Below are 20,971 nucleotides of genomic sequence, written 5' to 3' on the forward strand. Positions count from 1 at the left end.
AGAAAACAATCTCCGTTTATTATCATGTTTTGTCGAACATTAAAAAAGAGGAAATACCGTATTACAAAGAATGTAATTTTAAGATAACAACGAAGGCGTTTTAAAGACACACGGTAGAAAGTAGTGTTGCATGAAGACATTAAAAAACCTGATATAAATGAGTTGATTTCTGACTCTGGTGTATTTGATTGATAAATGAGTTGACTTCTGACTCTGGTGTATTTAATTGATTGATTGTTGGTTGCTCAACTCCAGTAGCTGGTGTATTTGACACATTGAAACAAACTCTTACTACATAATCCTCATTTCTATCGTTAGCAAAAGAGAAGTTGGTAAAAAATTATCATATATTCTGAAAAAGGCTTCTGTTTTAATATTAGATTTATTCCGAATTATATTAAAGTGTGTTTTTTTCTCATTTAGCTGAAATGATAATATATGAAATTGGTAAGAGTTGTTCATCTTTAACCAAATTCTTGGTGAGACTTAGTTTTACTACTTAAGTTCCTTATGATACTACTTTTCATCATTTTTTCATGTCGGCGCATTTTATAGCTTACTATATGATATTGTTTTTTCCTCATTTGGAAAGGTCTTTATAATGACCTATAATTGCTAATACGCACGACATTTGAACTCTGGTAGTTTTCTAATTGGCAATTATACTACATCTATGTTGTTTCATATAACTCGCTTACTTCATTTATATATATATATATATATATATATATATATATATATATATATATATATAGACCTTCTTTGTTTCTTCCTTTTATTCTCAATAATAAAATATTAATGATAACCAACTCCTGAACAGTGTAATTATCAAGGTAAACATTCATTGAATACTAAAACGCGACTACAGACAGGGGCATAGCGAACAAGTGTGAAATACAAACATCGTAGGAAGGAGCCAAAGGAATATCATCATCCCCAAAAAAAATGATTGAATAGAAAATGCAAAATCTTCTATTTTGCCGTGAATTCTTCTGATAAAGCAAAGTTATTTGCCGTCTGCATTTAATTCATTCAAAGCAAGTTTTCCTTGGTACATTTCCGCAGAAACTTCTTGATTTTATAAAGCAAAAACATCGTCATTTAAATTTGATTTAGACGAATCTTTACTAAGTTTAGCCAAAACTATCATAACAATTTATATACCTTATTTAATAAGACGTAAACAAAATTGACAAAAGAAAAAAATTTGTTGGTAATCACCCCCTCTGCTTGGTATATCTATTGGAAACAATATATTGGTAATGAATGATAGGCCCAGGAAAGATTCAGACGAGAATCGCATATGCCGAAATCCAAGTGTGTGTGAATAAATTTAAATATATTTTGTTAATCTTAAAATCATAGATTTCTCAATTGTTTGTGTGATATACATTTCATTAACTATTAAGGATGAAATATCAATTAAGCTGTAAAAAAAAACATACGGAATAGGACTTACAGAAATGCAGTGTGTTTTAAAGCAGAAATGACATCGAACAAATTTATAACATTATAATGAAAGTTGAAATACACAAGAAATGCCTCGAAACACTTTTGAATATGTATAAAAATAAAATAGCAATTGTTACTGCTCCAACAAAGTTATGAGGAGGACAGATTAAAAATGACACTCTGTAAATTTTACGGACACCACCACGAATTGGTCGATCCATACGATGTGTCTTTGTCCAAAATAACTAAGGACATTTTTACCACGTGTTCGATTGTGGTTTGACATTACGTCGTCTGATCTTTTAATTACCGAACGTGACTTATTCCCGATTGTAACTGTTTTGCTGAGTGTGAATTTGTATTGCTATAAGACGTGTCACTGTACTTTTCTATCCAAAATTCGTGTATTTAGTTTTGATGTTATATTTGTTATTCTCATCGGATTTTGTCAAATGTCTTATCGTTTGTAGTTGTTACTTTTATTTTTTTCTGTTTAATTCGTGTGTTATGGTAAAGATAATTAATCACCCAGTTCATTAAATAGATTTTAGTTTGGGTCAACTAAATTTATACGATATATTTGGTTTACAGTTTGATTTAGAAGAAACACCGACATAGCTAGATTATACTATTAATTATCTAATTACTACCACATTTTATATTAATTAGTATAGTTATTTTCATTGTTATTAATAAATGCTATATGAGTATTATAAGCCAAATTTTGAATTCTATCCTATTTCTGTCCTATTTTGGGGAAATTTCAGAAATTCGGCTGTGAATTTTTATGTGCTGGTTTATATTGTTTTATGTATCCGTTTTTATTCTGTAGTTAGTCACCATTTCGGTGTTATCATGTATATCTATTATATAGTCATTTTTATAAATTAACTATTTGCAAAAGTATGAATTATTCTAAATACTAAGGATTTTCTTATCCCAGACATATAACCTTAGCCGTATTTGGCACAACTTTTTGGAACTTTTGGTCCTCAATGCTCTTCAACTTTGTACTTGTTTTGGCTTTCGTACTTTTTTTATCTGAGCGTCACTGGTTAGTCTTGTGTGGACGAAACGCGCGTCTTGCGTATTAAATTTTAAACCTGGTACCTTTTGTTAGCTATTATTCGTATGTTTCTCTGTACTATATGTTTTCCCATTTATTTGTATTGTAGTCCTGTCATGTAATGTTGTCATTTTAATGTTATATTTAACATTTCCATAAAAGGTTTGGCTAGCCACAAATCCAGATTCAACCCACCATTTTTTTCTTAAAATGTCCTGTACCAAGTCAGGAAAATGGCCATTGTTAAATTATAGTTCGTTTCTGTGTGTTTTACATTTTAATGTTGTGTTTCTGTTGTGTCGTAGTTCTCCTCTCATATTTGATGTATTTCCCTCTTTTTTAGTTTGTAACCCGATTTTGTTTTTTTCTCAATCGATTTATGAATTTCGAACAGCGGTATACTACTGTTGCCTTATTTATCACCACCGGACCGGAATGTCTGCTGGTGGACAATCTGTCCCCGAGGATTCTACCTGTCCTGTAGCCTAACAGCATGAAAACTAGTAGAATAAAAAATATTATACTGGATGACACGCCGTACAGGATAAAAAGGTGTCAATCGGATGTTCTCAAGGACACAACAACACCGATTTTAACATGTGTCCCCAGGATAATCTTAAATGATGTAATACAAATGACACATGTGCCGTCTTCTGAATCCTCATTGTATCTTAAAAATGCAGACAAGTTTGTTTATACTCGGCCCTTTACTGTTCATCTTTCAGATATTTTAGATTTCAATGACAACCACCAATATTGCTCTATTTCCTAATGTAACCGTTAAAATTGTAAAACCTGTGATATAGTAATATCTGATACCCACTTTCAAAGTAATTTAACCACCAAAAGTTACAATACACACAGTCATGAGGATATGAATTGCACTGCTTCCAATATTGTGTACGGTATTGAATGTACTCTTTGTGGATTGATCTACGTCGGGGAAACTCGACAAAGACTCAATTTATGAATGAATAATCATCGGTCTAATATAAATGATCCTAATAACAACAAATTTCTCTATAAACATTTCAATCAGCCTGACCATTCTATTGTTTTAATGAAAGTCCGGATTATAGAGAAAATATATCATCCAACAAATGACCCCATATTTAGTACACCATATCGTTTACAAAGAGAAGACTTTTGGATAAGAGAGTTAGGAACAGCCATTCCCTATGGATGCAATGACAAAATTGATGGTGTAGGTATTTTGTCTAGTCCCAGGTGTAGTACTGTCAATACATTACAATTATTTAATACTTCTGCTCGACGAAATAGAAGTCATGGTCACAGAAAATATATACCACCTGCTGTGCACACCGTGACAATTGATAGTCTGTTAACGTTTGTTCAAAAACCTTTAGGAATTCATCATATTAGAACTAAATTATACTCCATTCCATTGTCAAAACATTTTTTACTATTTCAAGAGGCCCAAAATACTTCCGTTACTGATTCTCGTTCTGTTTTGTATAGATTAGTTGCAATAATCATGGACATTGCTAACCATAGACTATTCAAACCCGTATCGACTACATCCAAAAATGAGGAAAAACGTAATTTTTTTAAGGTAGAATTCGTCAATAAAGGTTTAGATGCTGTCAATATTAGCAATATTTTGCACCAGAAATCTGAACACAAAACTATACCTGATTACTTCAAAAATAAAGCTACACCTGTTATTGCTTATACTTACACCAAGTCTATTGCATCCAAGATTTTCAACCACAAGAGGGTTTTAGAGGCCTTTAACCTCAAAGATGTGAAATCCAAGAGTCCGGATTGCTCATGTGCATCGTCGCAATACAGTTATAGTCAAGCTGGTCATGTTATTACTGGCGACCTTGGCATCGTTACCAATGAACAATTCCCCAGCCCATCAACTGGAAAAAGAACTTCAGGTTACTGATGGATGCAGTTGAGGACTATGCAAGAAAATGGGTAAAGCGCGAACCAGACGAACCAGAACTGGACACTTTGTCTGAATGGATCAAAGCTATTCGATCATGCATTCAGAAGCGCATTCAAAAACTACGATGTACTATGAGCACAAGAGTTACTAACCCTTTCAAGAATCCGGATGTTGTGGATGCTTTATCCTCTTTGCATGACAAATATGTCGTTGGTCCAGCAGATAAAGCCTCCAATAATATTGTCTTCATATGTAAAAACCATTATTTGTAATGTCTCACAACAGAGCTTGGAATAAATAGAACTACTGGTAATCCTACATATTCTTTAATATCATTTACCAAGGACGAAATTTTACAAAATCACAAATCTGTCTTTCTTTCTTTTGGTATCAACATCAAAGAAAACGAAGAAAATTTACCATCATTATACTGGATACCAAAACTTCACAAAACTCCATATAAAGAACGATACATAGCTGGGTCATCAAAATATTCGACTAAACATCTTTCTAAAGTACTGACTACTCTTCTTACTACAGTTAAAGATGGGCTTCAAAAATATTGTGATGAGATATATTCTACCAGTGGTGTTAACCAGATGTGGATTCTCAAAAATTCGAAAGATCTACTGCTTAATCTTCGATCACAATCTTTGCAATTTTGCAGCAACATAAAGACTTTTGATTTTTCTACGCTTTACACTACTATTCCCATTGCTCAGTTGAAAGATCGACTTCACCATCTCATTAAACAGAGCTTTTTCTATAAAAATGGGAATCGTAGATACAAATGTCTTGTTTTGGGTTACAATAATTCATATTTTGTGAAGAACCACACTGAATCTACCAGAAAATATACTGAAGATGATATTATCAAAATGCTGGACTTTTTGATCGACAATATATTTGTTGAGTTTGGAGGATTTATATTTCAACAGACAGTCGGTATTCCAATGGATACTAATTGTGCACCCCTACTGGCCGATTTGTTTTTGTACTCGTATGAAGCAGAATTCATTCAGAACCTTCTAAAAGACAAAAAGAAAAAGCACCTTGCGAAATTCTTTAATTTTACTTTCCGATATATTGATGATGTCCTATCATTGAATAACCCATATTTCAGCAAATAATTACATCACATATATCCCAGTGAACTTGAAATTAAGGATACTACTGATACTAGAAGGACTGCTTCAAACCTTGATCTTTTCCTCAATATTGACACAAATGGACGACTTCACACGAAAATCTATGATAAACGGGACGATTTCAACTTCCCCCAATTATCAATTTCCCATTTCTCAGCAGTACCATACCCTCTGCCACTTCGTATGGTGTTTACATATCTCAGTTGATACGTTATGATCGTGCATGTTCACACTATACGAACTTCATATACAAGAGTGTGCTCTAAAAGCAGAAACTGCTCCAACAAAGTTATGAGGAGGACAGATTAAAAATGACACTCCGTAAATTTTACGAACACCATCACGAATTGGTCGATCCATACGATGTGTCTTTGTCCAAAATATCTAAGGACATTTTTACCACGTGTTAGATTGTGGTTTGACATTACGTCGTCTGATCTTTTAATTACCGAACGTGACTTATTCCCGATTGTGACTGTTTTACTGAGTGTGAATTCGCATTGCTATAAGACGTGTCACGGTACTTTTCTATCCAAAATTCATGTATTTAGTTTTGATGTTATATTTGTTATTCTCATCAGATTGTGACAAATGTCTTATCGTTTGTAGTTGTAAATTTTATTTTTTCTGTTGTATTCGTGTGTTATGGTAAAGATAATTAATCATCAAGTTCATTAAATAGATTTTAGTTTGGGTCAACTAAATTTATACCATATATTTGGTTAACAGTTTGATTTAGAAGAAACACCGACATAGCTAGATAATACTATTAATTATCTAATTACTACCACATTTTATATTAATTAGTATTGTTATTTTCATTGTTATCAATAAATGTTATATGAGTATTATAAGCCAAATCTTGAATTCTATCCTAATTCTATCCTATTTTGGGGAAATTTCAGAAATTCGGCTGTGAACTTTTATGTGCTGGTTTATGTTGTTTTATGTATCCGTTTTTATTCTGTAGTTAGTCACCACTTCGATGTAAACATGTATATCTATTATATAGTAATTTTTAATAAATTTACTGTTTGCAAAAGTATGAATTATTCTAAATACTAAGGATTTTCTTATCCCAGACATATAACCTTAGCCGTATTTGGCACAACTTTTTTGGAACTTTTGGTCCTCAATCCTCTTGTACTTGTTTGGTCTGAGCGTCACTGGTTAGTCTTGTGTGGACGAAACGCGCGTCTTGCGTATTAAATTTTAAACCTAGTACCTTTTGTTAGCTATTATTCGTATGTTTCTCTGTCCTATATGTTCTCCCATTTATTTGTATTGTAGTCCTGTCATGTAATGTTGTCATTTTATTGTTATATTTAACATTGCCATAAAAGCGGGAGGTTTGGCTAGCCACAAAATGTCCTGTACCAAGTCAGGAAAATGGCCATTGTTGTCTTATAGTTCGTTTCTGTGTGTTTTTCATTTTAATGTTGTGTTTCTGTTGTGTCGTAGTTCTCCTCTCATATTTGATGTGTTTCCCTCAGTTTTAGTTTGTAACCCGAACTTGTTTTTTCTCAATCGATTTATGAATTTCGAAAAGCGATATACTACTGTTGCCTTTATTTACTGTCATAATGGTGTTGATAACATCAAAAAATACAACATTTGCTAATGATATCTAAAAAATACTGCGACTTTTGTAAACTTAGAATTAATTATTACATTTAGTCCGTTTAAAGTCGTTTATTTAGACATTTAATTTTAAATTCATAAGATTGCTTCATGTAGATGACAAGTTATATCTTCAGTTTATATTTCATGGACATGATCAGCGCTAAGTTAATAAACATTGGGCTTCATTTGAAATATTGCAGTCTTTCACAGCATTATTATCATTCTGGTATTCATAGTCACATGCTTTCATTATTATCATAAAAATATACCGTTGTCAATGCAAATTCAATATTTGCGCCTTTTGATATAGGGGATGGGGGTGAAAGGCTGATTTTTTTTTTAAACGGTTTGTTTGTATCAGTAACTATTTAAAGCAGATACACTGCAGTTGTCATGTCTGTATTCTGTGCACATTTATCAGTTCAAATTGATTCAGACTCAGATTATAACTTTTGACAGTTTTAAATTTGTTCTGACAAATCATACACCAGTAAATGAATTTTAGTCCTAAACGGTCATTTTGATCTAAATATTATCTGTAAAGTCTGAACAATAAATAAGTAAGTCATGTTCAGTCTTTGAGTCAGTTTTCCGACTAATCGAGTATTCTACTAAATAGTTTGTCGGCATGCCTATGGAAAGAAACTGTGCGCCTCTCTATGTCGACCTTTATTTATTTTCATATGAGTTGGAGTTCCTTTAAACACTTGTCAAAAACAGGAAGATCAAAGAAACCACATCATTTAATTCCGGATTTAGATATATTGATGATGATCTGTCCATTAACAATCCAAACTCTTCTGATTGGGTTCCATTAATATATATCCTCCAGAACTAGAAATCAAATAAACAACATACACAACTTCCTCCACCTCATTTTAGACTTATACTTCGAATTTGACGTATGCATCTCAGTACAAGAATTTATGACAAACGAGACGATTTCCCCCACCTTAGCAGTAATATGCAAACTTCAACTGCATATGGGATATCATACACGAGTAAATGAATTTTAGTCCTAAACGGTCATTTTTATCTAAATATTATCTGTAAAGTCTGAACAATAAATTAGTAAGTCATGTTCAGTCTTTGAGTCAGTTTTCAGACTTATCGATTATTCAGTATGTGATATTGTATACAGGTTAAAAACAACTACTAAATAGTTTGTCGACATTCCTATGGAAAGGAACTGTGAGCCTCTCCATGCCGACCTCTTTTTATTTTCATATGAGTCGGAGTTCCTTCAGACACTTGTCAAAAACAAGAAGATCAAAGAAGCCACATCATTTAATTCCGCATTTAGATATATTGATGATGATCTTTCAATTAACAATCCAAAACTCTTCTGATTTGGTTCCATTAATATATTCTCCAGAACTAGAAATCAAATAAACAACATACACAACTTCCTCCACCTCATTTTAGACTTATACCTCGAATTTGACGTATGCCCTCATCTCAGTACCAGAATGTATGACAAACGAGACGATTTGAATTTTTAAATTATAAATTTCCCCCACCTTAGCAGTAATATGCAAACTTCAACTGCATATGGGATATACATTTCCCAACTTATTCGGTATTAAAAAGCTTCTAGCTGCTACTCAGTCTTTATAAAGCGTCACCAGTATGAGAGCAGAAAGTTGATGAACCAGGGTTTTGTCAAGAACGTCTCGTCCTTTTTCTAAAAAAAGTTCATCGGAAGATACTAAGACTTTTTGTTCGCACACATGCTAAAGTTTTGCTATTTGGATTTAACATTTACATTATACTCTCAAAGTTACATACAGACGAGACATATGTCTGTGTCAACAGTTTTATTTTGAAATGGTTAGTTTATCTGAAATAGGTGGCTGAGGTTAATAGTCAGTCAATCTATGCAGGAATGGCGTAAAAAATGAAAACAACACGTTATAAAATTAAACATCAATACAATTGTTACGGAATGTTTTTATATAAGTACGGAAACTAAAAACATGTCAAGACCATACATTTATATTTAGAATCTTGAGAAAATCATAAAATCTTCGAAAACAGGAAACCGGCAATTTTGTCAAGTGCTTTGAAAATTAATATTTGTTTGTCAAAATTTTCATAAATTTTCAATGTATAATCGTCTATGCAAGGGTTTCCCAGCTTGCAATTGGATTAACTATTGACGAACAATATGTATGATATATATCTTAGTCCAAAGCTTACTTTTTCTATGTTTTGTCGTCTATGCAAGGGTTTCCCTACTTGCTTCGGTGTTTTAAATAAAACTCATCAAGAAATTTTAATTGCCTAAATAGTTAAACCAGTTACATTTTTGTTTACTCGATATTTTTTCGAAACAATCCGAATTTCGTAGACAACAGTTGTTTCATATGATGTGGCTCTGTACTTATACATCCCGTCATTGTATTGTTGTTCTATGGTAAAAACATTTTGTATTCTTGTCTTTCATTTTTGCTAATATGCTTTGTTTATATGCCCTTTGTGTTTCTTTGTTACATATGACGTGGCTCTGTACTTATGCACCCCGTCATTGTGTTATTGTTCTATGGTAAAACATTTTGTATTCTTGTCTTTCATTTTTGCTAATGTGCTTTGTTTATATGCTTTTTGTGTTTCTTTGTTACATATGACGTGGCTCTGTACTTATACATCCCGTCATTGTGTTATTGTTCTATGATAAAAAATTTTGTATTCTTGTCTTTCATTTTTGCTAAATAAATGTGCTTTGTTTATATGCCTTTTGTGTTTCTTTGTTACATATGACGTGGCTCTGTACTTATACATCCCGTCATTGTGTTATTGTTCTATGGTAAAACATTTTGTATTCTTGTCTTTCATTTTTGCTAATGTGCTTTGTCTTTATGCCTTTTGTGTTTCTTTGTTACATATGACGTGGCTCTTTACTTATACATACCGTCAGTGTGTTATTGTGCTATGGTAATTTTTTTTTGTATTCTTGTCTTTCATTTTTGCTAATGTGCTTTGTCTGTATGCCTTTTTGTGTTTATTTGCGACTGTCATACAAGTGAGAGGTTTAGCTAGCTTTACAACCAGGTTTAATCCACCATTTTCTACATAAGAAAATGTCTGTACCAAGTCAGGAGTATGACAGTTGTTATCCATTCGTTTGATGTGTTTGAGCTTTTAATTTTGCCATTTGATTGCGGACTTTCCGTTTTGAATTTTCCTCGGAGTTCGGTATTTTTGTTATTTTACTTTTTTCATACTTTAAAAGAATATACTATTGGAAGAATATGAATGTTATGTGTATTATATCCAAATACACACGGTTTAGTTTAAACTTTCAACGAGACCTTTGGTGTTTTTGAGGCTTTTCTATCATAAAAGTAATATGGACAATCCAATCAGAACTTGAGTAAGTACAAGGATATAAAGTACGAAGAAGACACATATGTGTAAAAGGTAAACTTTTGATGTGCATGAAATAACTTTTCAATTTCTTTAAAAGAAGATACAATATTACGTAAGTCATTTATTCAAAACATTTTAATGGTTTATGTTAGAAGTTTCTTTTGTTATTAGTGAAAGGGGGCTTTGGTTACCGGGTGGTCTAGGTAGTCGAACTACAACTGTATCACTAGCTGTCAACACTGATGTTGTTTGTTTGAATCCCGCAATTGTGAGTTTTCCTACCGAAGGCGCTCCGACTTCTTCCCTCAATAAAAATCGGCCGCTACGAAATTGCATAATAGTGCTGAAAGTAGCGTCAAACACCCATCAATCGACCAATCAATTTATATTGTAAGTGAATGACGTTATTCATCGAGAGTGAGTTTAAATAAATCTTCGAGTTTACATTCTTCTTTCACTTAAAATTTTAATTAATATTAAAGACCGATTGAAATTCGACTTCTGGAAAGGACGATTCGAAGATTTTCTATAAAAGGTTTCCATACAACGTTTCTAAATGGAATTATTCCAATTTCTACTCTGATAACAACGTTGGTTGACAAGAAAAATAATTGGTCATTTGATTCTACAAATTAGGAAAGTATGTGTTTAAAATAATTACTTTAACTTGTACATATGCTCTTGATTACCTTTATAACAGTTATTAACTTGGAATGTCTCGAATGTTTACTTTGAATGACCGTTATTTCTGTGTGATAAATTACAGATTACCATGTAATTATTCACCAGAATTCAAAAGTACTGGCAGTTACTGTGAGCTAGTTCAAAGCCAATTAAAATAAAGATGTCAGTAGCGTGTAATTTAGCGGTTTTTGTATTCAATTTTGTATAGTGTTCGCTAGTTTTCCCGTTGAACTGTTATTATATATATAAATTATATATCCCGCCCCGTAAATCATGGTTCATTGATGTTGGAACTATTGAATAGTTTACATCATGTAACAGTTTGGATGGTAGGCACTTACGATACGTCAATGATATTTGGTATGCAATTGTGTTAGCATTGGGATATATCATGTCCATGGTCCACGGAGATTATTTGGCTAAGCATCTTCACTCAATTTTTATTTTACTTTGTATGTTTGCATAGTTTACATGCTAACGTTGATTCATTTTGATTCAATACTTACATTATACTATTAAGGTTACCTAAAGGGGAGACATATCTCAAAAATTTATTATAAAATATTTTGTTTATTCAAAATCGGTGGCTTGAGTTTTATAATCCAGTTAATCTATGGATGAAAGGCTGAAGCATCAATAAAATTGCAACGGAAGCTACATGAGTGATTTCATGTCAAGAAGTCATCATATTTGGTAGACTAAAAGGCTACTACGTAAACGGGTGTTAGAATAGATGAACTTGGGTTAAAATCATTGTTTTTTTTTAAATTCAACGCAAGTTTGATATTTATGTTTTTGATGGATCAGATATTTTATTATAATTTAACTCTATTCAAAATATTCGTAACATGACTGTTTGAAGAAACTGATAACAATTCATTACCAGAAATTAAAATAATTTTGAGACAAAAACTAAGATTTAATCATAAATTCTACGAAAATAGGAAATCGGACTCATATGCAAAATGTAACTCTATTCTAAAGGAGAGGCGAAAGATACCAGAAGGACATTCAAACTCATAAGTCAAAAATAAACTGACAACGCCATGGCTAAAAAGGAAAAAGACCAACAGACAAACAATAGTACACAAAACACAACATAGAAAACTAAAGACAGAGCAACACCTCCCCCCCCCCAAAAAAAAAAAAACTTGGGGTGATCTCAGGTGCTCCGAAAGATAACAAGGATGAAAATACAGAAATTGACAAAATGTCATGACCAAACATTACTATTGTGATTTCAAAAATAACATTTTCCCATGAAATATCCGAAAACAGGAAACCGGCAATTTTGTCAAGTGCAATCCAAATTAACATTTGTTATTTGTTTGTCAAAATTTTTCTAAATATTTCCTGAAAAAGTTGAAAAGTTTAAAATCTCTCATAACAAACAATATGTATGATATATATCTTAGTCAAAAGATTTCTTTTTCTATGTTTTGTCGTCTATGCAAGGGTTTCCCAACTTGATTCAGTGTTTAAAATAAAACTCATGAAGAATATGTACTTACTTAAATAGTTAATCAAGTAGCATTTCGGTTTTCTAAACGATCCGCATTTCGTAGACAATACGTAGATAGTTGTTATACTTCAATAGAATATTCAAAAATTAGAAGAATAAGGATGTCATGTAAATTCTGTGTTTAGTTAAAATATAAAAAATTATAAATCCACAAGAAATTTACTATCCACTTAACTACAGTCAGAACTTATGTAAGCGCAAGGATATCAAGTATGAAGAAGACACATATGTGTAACAGGGAAACTTTTGATGTGAATGAAATAACTTATTGAAAGGCATAATGGTCTCAGCTTGAATTTTTTGTACAGTAGTTGTCATTTTTTTTCTGACAGGCATTTTTATTGGTATTATTAGTGATATTGAGGCTTTTTCTATCATAGAATTAATATAGACTATCCACTTACAATCAGAACTTATGTAAGCGCAAGGATATAAAGTATGAAGAAGACACATATGTGTAACAGGTAAACTTTTGATTTGAATGAAATAACTTTTTTTTTTTTTTTTTTAACACTCAAATTGATACTTTATTGCACAACTTGCTGTTAACAATAACACTTGATGTACAGCATTCCATCAAGTATCCCTGTTAATAGTGCCACCGAATATCCAGGGAGAATATTCAGTAGAATTAACAAAAAAAAAATTCTATCAATATCTAAATAAATAAATTGCTATTACAAATAGCTGTTTTAAATAGTCTACTACAAAATATGTTTATTTTTTTCTATATAAAATACTATATATTCATGTAACATTACACACGTTATCACAAAAGTTCGTCAATATATTACGGAATTTATCACTATTTATTTCGGAATGAGTTTTTGTATACTATCTTAAATGTTCCAGAAACTAAATGCGGTCACTGGTCGATGACCTCGCACGTTTTTTTGTGCTTCAAGTTGGGATTTACACAATTCTGCAATGTTTTGTAATTTGGAATAAAAATACGAAAAGGTGAGATGTTTTAATTATATGTTTTTATCTGTTATAAATCAAATGATTTGAAATAAATGTGTTATTTATTTGACCTACATAACGTTATGAACAATTGAACATGATCCCGTGTCGTGACCTTAAAATACCTATCCGCTATTTTGTAAACATACACATACTTGAATTTTCTGAAGTCATATTCGTACTACACACACACAGACAGATTCAAACATCCAAGATACACACACAAAACTCCTTCATAGTTGCATGTTTTATACATTTTAAGCATCACATTTGAAATTATATGCAGATAGGCTATAAAATATTAATTGCCTCAAATTTTCAAGAATAACATCAAATTCTGTACACTTAGTTACTATATCTGCCCAGTAACATGGTATTAGTTATATTGTTCTTTATTTTTACCCCTTTTTCTTTATTTCTTAGCCAATTATTTTGAAGCAAATAAAGTATCCACACCCATATATACATACTTGTACAATGTAGACACACACACCAACACACACACACACACACACACCAACACACACACACACACCAAGTACAGATCTTTTCATATATATATTATAAGTAGATAATAAGTACTTGTATACCTTAACATTTAAGGTATCAGGTGCATTTATAAGCACATTGACAGCATATTGATATTACAAAATACTTTATGCTACATGTATATTTTCACATTTCTATAACATTACCTTAGTTTTTTCTCAAAATGTTATACACTTTTGTTAATAAACAGTTTATCTTCATGTTTACCAAACTATATAATTCTACTATATTATTTATTTCATATTTAAATATTTTCATTGTATCTACCCATTTAGATTTTTTATTCGAAACATAGTGTGCCTTATAGACTGAAAAGAACATTAAACTAAGCAACTGATTAAGTGCAAAGTAAGCTTTATCATTAATTTTGTATCCTATGACAAGAGAACGGAGACTTATAACATGTTCTTCTATGCCAACTCTTTTGAGTAAATCTTTCATTGATTTCCAAAATATTTTATGATATTGACATGTAATGAAGAAATGGTTATAGTTATCTAGTTCATTGCAATAAGTACATAGGTCATTTTGTGCAATTTTCCACTGGAAAAGCAGCTGTTCATTTGGTAAAATAAAATGCATTAATTTCCATCTGAACATTTTTATTTTATTATCTTTTAGATACTCAAAAGTGAATTTAATAGAGTCTTTAAATTCATTTTTGAGACTTCCATTACCAAAGAGTCTTTCCCATTTAGCAAATCCAATTGGCGTTTCTGTTATTACTTGACCTAGCACTATTTTATATATGTCTTTATTATTGATAGTAAGGATATCAGTATTGTCTCGAAATTTGATTCTAGTTCGGTTAATATGAACATTAGTTTTGAATGATTCTTCTGATTATAATATGTTGACCCATCGTTTTGGTATGGAATTTTTAATTTTTAAGATTTCTGCAATCCAATTACTTTTATTTTTCAATTTTGAAATAATTTTTTCTTCTGATATCTTCCCCCTTTTATCGATTATGTCATTAATATATAATATATCGCTGTCAATCCAGTTATCAAAGAACAAACATTTTCCTTGAAATTTTATAAATCTATTTCCCCATATTATTTGTTTTCTAATATCTAAATAATTCTCAATTTGATCATGATTAATATTGTTACAATTGTTAACATTTATCCATGTTTTTATCATCTCTTGATAGAAAATTGGTGTTTCGTTCCATATTTTTTTATCTAGCATTTTTATTTTACTCAAATTTATCTTGAAAATAAGTAAGTTTTTGCCAAATTTATTGAGGTATAGCTTTGGTAATACAGCCCAATTTGCATTCCCTGATTGTATTATTTTTATAATCCATTTTATATGTATTGATTTTATATAAGACTCGATATCAATCATATTTAAACCCCCCTCTGAAAAATTTTTAGTAATTATTGACCTTTTTATTTTATCTTTTCCTCCATTCCAAATAAATGTATATATTAAATTATTAATATTTTGTAGTTTATCTTTACTTATGATACTATTAGTTGCAATGTAAGTTATATTTGGTAGCAAAAGAGCTTTTACGATTATTATTTTTCCCAATTGGGTTAATCTTCGTTTTGACCATCTATCTACAAGTTTCGCTATTTTATCCATGACTTTTTCCATATTCAGTGTGTCACATTCTTTTCTGTCATAATCAAAGTAAATACCTAAGCTTTTAATTGGTTTATTTGTCCAATTTATATTTTCATATTTATCTTTTGAACTTTTTAATTTTCCTAACCATATCCCCTCTGTTTTATTTCTATTTAGTTTTAATCCTGAAAAGCTGCCAAATGTTTCAATAATACTAAGAGCCAGACTTATTTCTTTTCGTGACTGAAAAAAAGAGTTGTGTCATCAGCTAATTGACAAATTTTTAAATTACATGATTTTCCATCTAATTTTATTGTTATTCCTTTAAAATCTTTATTACTTCTTAGCCTTATTGCCATTAATTCTACTATTATGACAAAAAGAAGAGCAGAAATCGGACACCCTTGTCGTATACCACGATATATTTTAAACGGACCTGAAACCCACCCATTATTTAAAATACAGCCTTTAATGCCATTATACATAGTTTCCACCCATCTGATAAAGCCATTTTTAAATCCAAACTTTTTTAGCGTTTCTGTCATAAATGTCCATTCCAAAGAGTCAAAAGCTTTACTAAAATCCAAAAAAAGTATTGCTCCTTCTATATTAAATTTTTCAGAGTAATCTATAATGTCTTGTATTTGTCTAATATTAAAACCTATGTATCTATTTTTGACATATCCAGTTTGATCTAGACTAATTATAGAAGGAAGAACATTTTTCAGTCTCTGTGCCAACACATAAGCTAGTAATTTCGTATCAATATTCAATAATGTTATAGGACGGTAATTATTTAATGAAAAAGGGTCATTCTTTTTAAAAATAAGCGAAATAGCACCTTTCTTTTGAGAATTTGTTAATTCTTTTTTTTCAAAATTATTATTGAAAACCTTGACCATAATATTCTTTAGACTACCCCAAAATTGTCTATAAAATTCTACTGTCAGCCCATCCAGACCAGGGGATTTATTTAATTTCATTTTAAATATTGCATCTGTACATTCAGTTTCTGTTACATTCCCTTCACATTGAATACTATCCGAGTCTTTTAGTTTTTTTGGTATTTCTGTTTCTTTAATATACATTTTAACATCATTATCATTAGGATTAGTTGACTCGTAAAGCTTTTTGTAGTATTTCACTTGTAAATTTAGAATTTTATCTTGGTCAGTTGTCGTAGATCCATTTTCATCATATAATTCAGTTATGATCTTTTTTGTTTGACGACTTTTTTCTAGTCCCAAGAAGTATGCACTATTTTTTTCCCCTTCTTCAAACCATTTTACCCTTGACCTAATTTTTTGCCCTTTAATTTTATCTTTATACAAACCCTCTAACTTATTTTCAACCTTCTCAATTTCTATTTTTAAGTTTTGACTTTTATCAATACCATTATCTATTTCATTATTAAGATTATTCAGTTGTTTTTCTAGAATATTAATTTCATCCTTTTTTAATTTAGCTTTAATTTTACAGTAGTCTAAACTTGCATCCCTTACTTCTATTTTCAAGTTATCCCATAGTATCCCCAGATCATTGCAGTTGAATGAATCTTTTTCATATTTAGATATCAACTTTTTGATTAAAATTGTGTAATCTTCATTATTTAAAACACTTGAATTTAATTTCCAATAGCCTCGTCCCTTATTTCCCCTGTCAGTATTAATTTTTAATGATACCGTTTTATGATCAGTTAGTTTTTGGATTATAGGTCTAATGTCACAACTTTTACAATTTTTTTGTACTTCTTTTGATATAAAGAAATAATCAATCCTTGTGGCTTCTGATCTATCTTTTCTACACCAGGTAAATTGTCTTGTGTTTTTATTTTTGATTCTCCAAATATCTATTAATTTGGATGATTTTATCAGCCCTTTCAAACTTGTTACTGGTTTATCAAATTTTTTGGAGGATTTAGTTTTGTTTTTTGTATCAGTCAATGACCAAATATCATTGAAATCGCCCCCAAGGATAGTTTGGCCTAGTCCATTTTTATTTATATAAGATTTAACTTTTTTGAAAAAACTATTTCTTTCTCTTAATCTATTTGGAGCATAGATATTAACTAGTGTGTAGATATTTTCATTAATTTCAATGTGAATTAAGATAAATCTCCCTTCAGAATCCTTGTGTTCATCTATAATTTTGAAATGAATTCCATCCCTTAACCATATTGCTACCCCACGCGAATTACTTCTTCCATCACTTCTTAAAAGATTTTCACCAAATTCTTTATTCAAAGTATCTTGCATTAAATTTGTGAAATGAGTTTCTTGAATAAATATTATATCACATTTTTGTTGATTTGCCCAACTAACTATTTTAATTATTTTGTCAGGTTGCTGCAGGCCATTAGCATTGACCGTACATATATGCAGATATTTATTCATGGTGGATTATAGTTAAATTTATTTATCTTCCTGAACTCCAAGCATGGTGAGTAATTATTCTTATTATCTCTGTAGTATTTTATCTTCAGCATTATTTGTTTATTACTTTTGATTGTGCCTACATTTATTTTAACTTTGAATTCTTTTATTTTTTTCCTTTTATCCGTTTCATAGACTTTACATGCTTGGATGATTTCTATTAGATTATCAGATCTGAGATATTTACCTGTGGAGTTGAAATCTACATCTTTGTTCATATGATTCTTTAAATGGCTGTCTAATATTTTGAGCAGTTCTTTATCACAAGCATTAACATATCTTACTTGATTTTTTTTTTGTACTTAGTTTTTGATAATCTGTGATTAATATATTTATCACTTTTATAATGTTTATTCTGTAAGAAATTTAAACACCTGCTCCCCAGGTATACTAGTTCTCTATTTACAATTGTATTCGATCTATATTTTGACCTCATCCTATTTATAGCCTGTCTGGTCAATGTTATTTCATCTAGTTTTGAGGAGTTCATTTTAACTTTACTTAATTTGTTGTGAATAGAGCTTTTTATGTTTATTTGTAAGATGATACATAAACACCTATTTAGTACATTAAAATACAATATACTCCACAAATACATTTTGTATAACATGATTATCAAAGTTATTAAACAAATAACTACTTTTACACAGCATACTACTTTATTAGCTAGGCTTTCAGAGTAACACTTATTTCCCTTTTTCTTACATATTTTTACATTCTTATACATAATTTCATACATATTGTTTTTATTTCCATTTACAAATTGATTAATTGTTTTATTTGTCTTTTTCAGGATAACAACTACCTGAATTGATTGTGGATAACCTTCAACAGCTATACCACTCAAACAGTTTAAATGATATTCTGGATAATATATACAGTTAAAAATAAGTAAAAACAGTGCTATACAGACAGTATTGTGAGGAATGTGATTTTTATAATGCATTTTGGTTTTTCGATTTTTTTAAATTTTTTTTATTATTGTTATAATAAATAAATTTTAGTCTTTATTTTTTGTAGTTCTTTACACATATATACAGTTTATGGTTTCTTTTTCTGCTTCTTTGCAGCTTCCTCTCTTGTAGCGTCGTGTAAATTTTCAGTTGGCGTTACTGGTGATTTTTCAATGTTTTGAGTTCTTGTTCTTGACTTGTTAGGCGTTTTGTTTGTTGCATTAGCCTGCTCATGATCAGGTTTTATTAAATATCTTGAGATGCCAGGTCTCCTGTCATCACTTTTAGGATGTTTTGGTTTTTCCTTCTTTTTTGGTGAATTGTCTTTTCTGGCGGACACCCTATCGTGATTATCGAGGATCGATTGTGAATGTTCTCTGTCACTCTCTGACCTACTCTTATCCTCGGTACTCATGAGAGGTTGTGTCGAACTCCGGAAATGGACCTCACTCTCCTGACTTGGCTTGTCGATATCATCATGGTCTTGATTCTGCTCATAATTCTCACTATTGTCGTGAACATTAGAATTATCTTGTTTATTATCGCCATCAGTGTTAGTCATATATGAATCATTACCTTCAAATTCTCCTTCTGAGTTTTCGTCGCATTCATACTGCTTATGGCCTGTTTGACCACATTTTTTGCACTTCCATCCATTCGGACAGACATTTGCTGTATGACCTTCGGATAAGCACTTACTACATTTCATATTTGGTCTGTTTGTTTGTTGCTGACCATAATGGTTGATTGTGGCCCAGTATTTTCCAATCTTTAATGACTTTGGAAGCGGTGGATCAAATGGTTTGCACACAACAATGCGATCACCTGTCCTGCAATTTGTGAGGAGGAAATCTATTCTTAGCCTCTCCCTGAAGTGGTTGAGTACCTCACATTTGCTAGCTGAAAGCTCAAGGGATCTTATAATCTGCTCAATGAAATAACTTAATGAATGGCATAATGGTCTCAGCTTGAATTTTTTGTACAGTAGTTGTCATTTTTTTTCTTACAGGCATTTCTATTTTTTGGATATTTTTTTTACTAATCTTCAATTTCAAAATAGATGAATTTATATCAAATATTACAAAACATTTCGAATCTAATAAGTTTTACACATGCATATCATGTACTGTCAAGTGCCCGTTTACCAGTACGTTAACGTATCCGTTTATTTGCGATTTCAACGAAACGTTTAAAGGACACGTTAACGGGTACGTTAAATAACGGGGGCTGTGTGATATAAATGAAAATGAATGGAAACTTAACGGAGATATCAACGGGTCTATGAATTAATGGATGCTTTGTGAATATGCTTCTATTCGTCGTTTCGCTTTAAATATTGTAAGATTGTTGTCTGTTTGATTCAACCCCACAACAACTTTCCATTATATGAAAGAAATAAACCGGATTTCATCCAGTTTATCGTGCAAAATTTACTGATTTGATAAAAGAAATTGGTCAACAATTTCTTGCTAATGCAACCACAAACTGACATCTGCAATCAATATTTATCTTCTTTTACAAATATATCAAATGTTAACTGATGCATGCATTTTGTTATATACTTTGCAGTTAAGGAGTTAAAAATATTTATATTTTTAAAAAGATAAAGTACATCTCAAGGTTTTGGAAAGATTGATGTCAGTTAAATCAACTATGCTAAACTCTAAGTTTATGGTGAAACAAGCATGTATCAAATACTGCTCAGCATGCAATTGAC

General features: G+C 30.9%; 1 long non-coding RNA gene across 1 annotated transcript; it reads left to right on the forward strand.

Annotated features, from left to right (window-relative positions):
- Positions 1-13,283: 13,283 nt before the first annotated feature.
- Positions 13,284-19,311, forward strand: LOC127705831 (uncharacterized). Its single transcript, XR_007984056.1, has 3 exons — positions 13,284-13,739; positions 18,211-18,308; positions 19,095-19,311. It is a non-coding gene; the product is annotated as an uncharacterized LOC127705831 (long non-coding RNA).
- Positions 19,312-20,971: the final 1,660 nt, after the last annotated feature.

The sequence above is a fragment of the Mytilus californianus genome, unplaced genomic scaffold, assembly GCF_021869535.1.
Source record: "Mytilus californianus isolate M0D057914Y unplaced genomic scaffold, xbMytCali1.0.p SCAF_6, whole genome shotgun sequence".
Lineage (NCBI taxonomy): Eukaryota > Metazoa > Mollusca > Bivalvia > Mytilida > Mytilidae > Mytilus > Mytilus californianus.